Source organism: Thermobia domestica, chromosome 3 (genome assembly GCF_964235325.1).
Source record: "Thermobia domestica chromosome 3, izTheDome1.hap1.1, whole genome shotgun sequence".
NCBI classification, from domain to species: domain Eukaryota; kingdom Metazoa; phylum Arthropoda; class Insecta; order Zygentoma; family Lepismatidae; genus Thermobia; species Thermobia domestica.
This window is the reverse complement of record NC_137456.1, coordinates 215384380-215392828: the sequence shown is the minus strand read 5'-3', so window position 1 is coordinate 215392828 and position 8449 is coordinate 215384380. Positions and strand designations below refer to the sequence as shown.

Below are 8449 nucleotides of genomic sequence, written 5' to 3'. Positions count from 1 at the left end.
CCACAAGATATAAAACACATCTAAATAAAAATGTTGGACATCGTATACAGTTGGGGTTGGTACATTAGAGCAAAAATTGTGGCACAATCAACAGCAAACTTTAACAGCGGACAAAGCACTAGACTGTCTGAGAACATCGTTCACATATACTGTTAGATATGGGACTTTGCAGCCTACATCCCACACATGTAGCAATGTTGGTTTCACGGCATCATTGATAATCACTAGAATGTGCATATGTCCATCATCTTTGGACCGCAGAACAATGACATAACGTCGCATGGTTCAACGAATCACGATACTGCCTTCGATCACATCGATGGCCAGATCAGAATCCGTTGTATTCCAGAGGAACTGCTGTTCGAGACGCGCACAGTAAGATATTGACGGGCCGGAAGCGGCTCCATTATGACTTGGGAAACCTTGACATTGTCATCCATAGATCCATAGATCCGGCAATATATGTGGAGAACACCATTACGGATCCTAGCTATCGGCATTTTATTGCTGATAATGTACACTCATTCATTTCGCCAATATTTCCAACTGGCAATGACATCTTTCAACAGGACAACACTCCTTGCCATAAGGCCAACGTTGGTTCGATGAGCACAGTGGTTCGATGAGCACAGTGGTGAATTTCAATTGCTTCAATGGCCTGCAAATTCACCCAACCTTAACCCAATTTCACCCAATTTGGGATGTTATTGAATGTCAGATCATAGCTCATCGACCCTCTTCGCGGTTTTAAAGGAACTAAGTGGCTTGTGTGTGCAGATGGGGTGCGTCATTGCTCCAGCCAGCTACCAAATTTTCATTACTTTCATGCCAAATCTCATTGCTGCTGTACTACGAGCCAAAGGTGGACATACCAGATATTAGGAAGATGGTTATAATGTACTTGTAAGCGTATGTTTGTAGCTAAATCCTTTCGACAATGAGATTTCGGACACCACAAGGTCTAGAAACGTGCCGTGTTCTTTGATCGATTACAAGTTAGTTGTGTGTAGGTTTGCAAATTTTTGTTTAAAGTTTCAAAAAATCTTCCTTATTTTTTCTAATCAACGTTTTAGGAACGGTTTGAACCGATGAGATTAACACTGTCGCTAGTGTTGAAAAAGCTGAATCCTTGTGCTGGGCAACTAATAGAAGAGCTACACATAGCAGGCGCCTTGCTTTAATCTGAATCGCAAAATCTATTGCAGGCCGGGAACTTCATAGACCTGTAAAGCAGCAATAAAGATTATGTGGATATTGATCCATAAGAAAACAATATTTCCATTTGACATCATCTATCATTTTTCCAAGTTTGACACTAATTCACACCAGCATATATTAAAATGCACGTTTATACGTTTCTCTTTAACATTTCAATCCTTTTATGAGTTCTCCTGTCTTTCACTTGTGTCTGTAAAGGATCATGTACAGATATAGTGAGAAAGTGGGAAGGAGATTCATGATTATATTAGAATGATGCACTGAGTAGACAGTCTAGATTCATCTGATTCTATTACCATGTTTCTATTAGGTTGCTTTTCAATTTGTTTGTTTGTTATAGTCTAATCTTCCAACTTAAATTTCACGCAGTTATATACTAACTAAAACTCTGAAATTTTACACAAACAAGTAAAATTTAACGGCAATACAATGTTTTTTTACATAATTATTACTGTATCTTATCGTTTTACTGTAAAATGAATAAAATTAATTATTCACAAATAATTACTGATCGCCTGCTCCTTATACAACCCAAACTCTCACAGAAGTTCGGTTTGTTGCTGATGATTAAGCGTTCTGTTGTCTTGATATCTACATGTTTGAGTGTTCAGAGGAGATTTAACAAATAAGTTTGACTTTCTTTTCGTAATAGAAGGAAAGAGACATAGAAGAAAAGAGACTACTGCCTTCCACGATACTTTTTTTTCTAAAAGAAAGTTCTTACATCTATTCACAAGTTCACAACCACAACATCTCCTTTCTAAATTCAACCAAGAACTGATTGAACCAGGAAAGATTTTATCATAAAAAGTACAAAAAATTAACAGTATTTTTTAAAAGCAACAATACTATTAAATAAAAGGATAATTATATATATAGGATGTCTCTAAAATAAGTCCTACTTTAAAAACATTACAAAACTATTGTACTTTAGCTTATGTTATTAGCAGCATAAAATGCATAGGTATCTAAGTTTCTTTTTGTGTTTCATTACAGGTTCCTGTAGTTCCTAAGTTGACCATATGAGATCTTAAACAAACCAATAATGGAGTTTGGTGTTGCTGAAAAGGTTCTGCGTGATGGAATTCGAAAACAAATATTAGTGGAGTTCGAGGATCCCTTTGGACTTGCGGGGAAAATCCCATTGCAACATTTGCGATACGGAATGAACGCTGACCTGTTCCAAGACGTAAGAAATATTGGTCCGTATTTTGGTGAGAAAAATAATGATAGAGCTTGTTTTATGCTCGTTTGTCTTTGGACAATCATCGGCGAGAACCCTCTCTGAAAAAATGTATGAAATACGGACTTGAGTATTTTAAACATATGAAATGTTATTATGGTTGATTTTGGGATTTGGAAGAAAACGCAGGAAGCTATGGTACACATACATGCAGGAGATTTATATCCTTGTTTTAACAGTAAGTCTCTCATAGACTTTTTGCCTCGGTGAGCGCTATTCATCTTGTTTTATAGCGGATTTCCCCAAAGTGAGCACTTCTTGCCTCGTTGAGAGAGAGGGCATTTTGCCCGCCTTTTTAAACAGTAAATTTCCCCTAGACTTTTTGCCTCACTGAAGACTATTCACTTCGTCTTTTTTTTGGTAATAGGATTCCTAACTGAACGTTTATTGCAATACTGAGAGAGGGGCCTCTATGCCCGTATCTGTTGGTAGTATGCTCCCCCAAGTGAATACTTATTGAAATACTGAAAGAAGGCCGTTTATGCCCTTGTCAGTTTGTTGCTAGTAGGGTCCCCCCAACTGAATACTTATCACAATACTGCGAGAAGGGGGCGTTTATAACAGTATTCACCTCAATAGTACAACGTAATGTTAAGATCACCAGAGCATACATGGAGTTTTATAGGGGTATTGAAAATGCCTCAATCTTGTGGGCGATAGAAACTTAGCGCATGAAAGACATGTGCCTCTGTTAGTAATAACTAGTGGTGAAGAAAAGAAATGTGTCTCACATTAAGATTGACATAGCAAATGTGTGCTTACTCTTTAAAATGCATTGGAAACAAGTAATGCCCATACACTATTTATTGAAATAAACAGCAATATACTCACCTTAAATATAGAATTATACGGAACATTCTTACACACGTCAGCACTGAAGAACATCCACCACCCAACTAATGTCTAATTCAGAATTCTGCCACTAGGTGTCAGTGGTACTGAAGATGTTGGTATATATGATAGGTTTTATTAATGATTTACTATAGGATTACTATTGTCAGAGTATTGCTATGTATTTAATCATAATGAAATAAATATTTTCTGTATTTTGACTATCTATTGAAGACATATAAGTAGTAATGGAATAAAAGTATGGTGTATTCCAAGAAATGCGTTATAAAGACATATTTATTTATTTAACATCTAGTAATATAATTACTCGAAACAATCTTATTTTTTGTTTACCATCGTGAGTGTATTTTATAAAGTGACTTAGCGTACGCACCTTTGGCGTGGGAGACCCGGGTTCGATTCCCAGCGGGAGCTCATGTGGTTCGGATTCCACGTTAATCAGCAGGTCCACGTCTCATATAGCCTCGCTGCTGAACGGGACGTTAAACTCACAATCAACTCAACTCATATTTTATAAATTAATAAATAAATAAAATGAAATGAAATCTTTTAGTTTTACGTTTGCGGTTATACTTGAGAAGTTAAAGGAGACGGTGCTGGTTTTATGTAGTTTAGCTTTTATAAGAGCTCTTGAAACAGTATGTGAAGAAAGTGGGAGGGAACCATGCATATGGTGTTTGTCCAGTTGGCGCGACCTTGGATCGAACTACGAACCCCAGACACATAAAGTGAACGCTTTACCACTTTTTAATAAATAATTCTGTATGAACTTTGTTTTTTATAGCATCAAAACTGTTTGTTCGGAAGAATTCCAATCATATGAGTTTTCACTAGTATTGAAATATAGGATTTTTTCACGACCGCGAAACTTTTTGTGGGCGTTCCTGTTGGGATTCAAATTTAGCTTTTATGCACCGGCGAAAGTTTTAGCTAAGATTGAGTTGAGTTAATTTTCAGTTTAACGTGTCGTTCAGCAGTAAGGCTCTTTCTTGTAGATCCATGAGGATCAATCCGAACCGTATGAAGTACCAACAGGAATCAAACTTAGGTTTCATACAACATTGAAACTTTCTTGTGACACTCCCGCCCAGAATCATACATACATTTCAGACATCAACAAATTTTCTTGTGGGTTTCTTTTTACCAACAATGCGAAGCGCATGAAGTACCGCCCAAAATCGTACATAGGTTTTGCACGCTAAAGGTTTTACATAGGTTTTGTACGCTAAACCAACTGATATTTTAGGTTCGTATAATAAGCTTTTGTTTAAAAAATAACAGAGAGTTATGGAAGATTAATGTTACCAACTGTTACTGAGATAATTTTAATGATATTAGCTTCATATTGTGTACATTGAAAATAGTAATTATAATTTTATTTATTGTAGAAAATATGTTGGACTAATAGCATTTTTATTTTTATTTACAGAAGAAATGGAGCAGGAAGGGTTAATCTTCTTTGAATTTGAAGAGTATACAGCAAATGATTACTGCCGTGAAAAATAGAAAATCGTGGGGAACGAAAATCATATTATTTATCATATGCTTGTCGTCAAAATAAAAAGAAAACCGAAAAATGGCATACATGTGATATATGTGTAAATGTGTATCTATTACAAAATGCAATGAAAAAGATTAAAAAAGAACTGAATCCTGAAACCATATTAGGCTTATCATGGGACTTAGAAAGGCGGGAGTGGCAAAAGAGAGAACCGGAAAAGAAAAAAGAAGAAAAAGGAAGATAAGGAAGTGGGGAATAAAGAGGAAGATGGGGTGAAATAATTGTGGGCTTTTTAAAAAATGAAAAAGTTTGTATATATTTTGTAAATAAATGATTGTTCTGTGGATACTAGGGAAAAAAGATTTTTTCTTTCTTTTGAATTTCTACTCTTTTTAAATCTTAACAGTCTTAACATACTCATAAATGTGTAATTTGTATTTTATGGTAAGACTGAAGCTAAATCAAAATACAATCAGTAAATATTGTGTAATGAAAATTCATTCTATGCAGGAAACATAAGGTTTTTTCTTTCGAAGACTGCAAAGTGTAGAGTCTTACTCGAAATTATGGTATTTTTTTGATGAATGGATGGATTTTGACTTTATCGCCCCTTTTCAGCAGCGAGGCTACACGAGACGTGGTCCTACAGGCTAATTTTGGATCCGAACCACATATCGCTTCAATAATAATTGAAGTAATATTTTCTCAATGCTAACTGATTAATTCTTTTCATCAGTTCATTAATTCTTTTCATATAATGTACTTTTCATCAGTATTTTACTCTCTCTTGTAGAAAACTGTTCGAAGTTTTTAACTAATGATATGAATTCAACTCAATGTTGGTTGTTTAGTATAGTTAGTACTGGTAATGTGAAAAAATTGTTTCAAATACGGTATACTTAAAGGAAAATAAAATAAAATGAAATCTTTGAGTTTTACGTCCTACAGTTGCACCGAACCTCTTACAGTTAGGGTTTCTCATATCAGATTAGTTTTAAAAAGTTAATTTTTAAGACGAATGAAATGGTTAAATGAAGAAAATGGGAGGAAACGGGAGAACCTCAAGAAAAAATCCACGAGCACGATATTGTCCATTGCAATTATAATACACTAGATCCAAAACTGTCATAACATGTTGAAATAATTGGCCAAGCTAGAACCGAACCATTAATTCCACCCATTAAAGGTGAAGTATGATTAAACAACTAGTTTGAAATATGTATTCCTGGAAAAGGAAGGAAGAAAAGCAGGCTATAAGTTGTATGTAGAATCCCATTCTAACATTTAACTGAAGAAAACGTAGCTTGTTTTTCTTTGAACTTGGAGCGCTTGCAGGAAAGGTGAAAACGATCTTATTTATTTAACATCCTAGATATCTATTTAACAAAGCATTTGCGTGGTAGGATTGGGGAAAACTTCAGTTAAGATAGTCAGTAGCAGTGGTGGTATTTGGAGTTGAGTTGTATTTGAGTTTATCGTCCCGTTCAGCAGTGAGGCTACACGAGAAGTGGCCCTGCATGCTAATGTTGGATACGAACCACAAACTTCCGCCGGGAATCAAACCCTCAACGCCAAAGGTGTGTAGGCTAACCACTTACCCACGGAGGAGCTCTGATGGTGTTTGGAATTGTCCTGAATGTGAGATCAATGCTCTACCATTTAACCCACATTGCTCATTCAGTTTAACGTGCCATGATTATGTCCTTTAAGCTAAGAGAGACAGTCGATGGTGACAAATGAATGCCATTCAAAACAAGATGCACAAGAGGTGAGCACTTTACCATTGAGCCATTGCAGTCTGCAAAAAGTTTGAATTCAGTAAGCACCATGTTTCTACAAAACATCTCCCTATCTTTAAAATACTTTATTCTTTCTCTACAACAATTTGATAATTCAGATAATTTATTTCTTTCCCAACATGTTGGTCTTGAGATTCAATAGGAATTGAATGAGTATATGACCATGGTTTAAACTGGTTACATGAAAACATGTATATTGCTCAAGAACTTTTGAATGCTTTTGTATATTCAATTACAATTTTAACAATGACTTCTTTATACGTTCACACACACAGAGTGTTCTGTTAATAGAAACAAGCTGAGATTCCTACGGAAGCGATCCATAAAAAATTACGAAAGAATACAAAATAGCAAATGAATTCCTCAAAACAATACTGAGTTATGGGTAACGTGCTGGTAGATTTGTCAACAAATCTTTGGAAAACTAAAAAACTATTAGGATCAATTCCAAATTTTGTATAGCTTCTCTGTTTTGAACACTACATAAGTGATAAATAAGCGGTACAAAAGTTAGGCTTAATATGCATTGTACGTCATATAGCTAAAGCTAATGAATACCAACAAAATGAATGGTCTTAAGAACTTGAACTCAAATCTTTGTTTCTAATAAGTATGAAGAACTCGTTTTAAGACAAGTGGATGAATGAAACGAATGAAGACATGAGTGTTGGGGGGATCGAACCAGAAACCATCGCATCAGAGATGTGTAACCTAGTACATGTACATATAAAGGTATTTGAATAAGTATTTGTTCTTTGAATGTACAGCATACAAGTGAATCTTACTGTCGTAATTGTCTAAGAATGTTTAAAATAGTTACTCTGCAGTACAATGCAATAATACTAAACATTTCTTCTGATAATGCGGAGGGGGAGCGGTAAATGTTACAAAAGAACTGATTAACGCTATTACAAAGTTAAAACTGTGTACAGACCAATTTAAAATATTGGAAGATACTCCTTTAGTGCAATTATTATTATTATAGCAGATAAGTGTTTATAAATCTCGAGGGGATGTTGGTGGTTCGTAAAAAGTTTCATAATGCAAGAATGAACAATTTTACTAAATAGGTGATAGTAAGTGGTCACTAAAAGAAATAAATCCGAGATTTATTGTATTCCTGCAAGCATGATTTACAAAATCCTTATGTACTCAATAGATTACGTCCGCTGGTTACCAATTGGAAATGCTTGTCCTCATATAAGATGCATATCTGTTTGCAATTCTTTATGTGTGGAAAAAACACATGAAATTCTCAACTATTAAGATTTGTTTCGTATACAACGATTTGGTACTTGGATGCTAGGTAATGTTAAAAAATTTCGGCATCTTCGAGAGTTCACATGTTTTGATCTAGTGCATTTATTTCCAAATTCTTGGCTAATTTTCTTGCTTGTTTTAACAAGTGTTTTGAATTGTTCTTCAACTCATACATTTGGCAATGAGTTTGGTCAGCCTTTGCCGTTTCTAAAATAAAGATCCTTCTCCATAGGAATTAATTTGTCTTCTAAAAAATTCAGCCAATGGAGGATATTTCTTAATGGTTCGATTTCGTCTTTTCCCTTTTGGAGATGCAAACTATGGACCTTAAACATGACATCACCACCAATCAGGAACTCTTCGTTACTATTGAGGGTATTTTCTACTATAAAGAAAAGGGTCTCTGGGTTCAATTCCAATTTGCGTTTCCATGAGAGAAATAGATTGTCTTATTCAACTTCGAGGTAGTGCTGTCAGTTGTTACTCGAACATACACGTTCTTATCAACATCTGTTAACGAGTATCGTATTACAAAATCAAACAATACAAGGATGTAAGTTTCCGGGTCTTCGATTT

At 35.1% G+C, this 8449-nt stretch overlaps 1 long non-coding RNA gene across 1 annotated transcript in view; it reads left to right on the top strand.

Annotated features, from left to right (window-relative positions):
• Window positions 1–5094, top strand: part of LOC145681579 (uncharacterized) — a 498825-nt gene extending 493731 nt beyond the window's left edge. The window contains exons 2-3 of the long non-coding RNA XR_014130822.1: window positions 2215–2407; window positions 4743–5094. This is a non-coding gene — a long non-coding RNA (uncharacterized LOC145681579). The remainder of the gene's footprint in view (window positions 1–2214; window positions 2408–4742) is intronic.
• Window positions 5095–8449: the final 3355 nt, after the last annotated feature.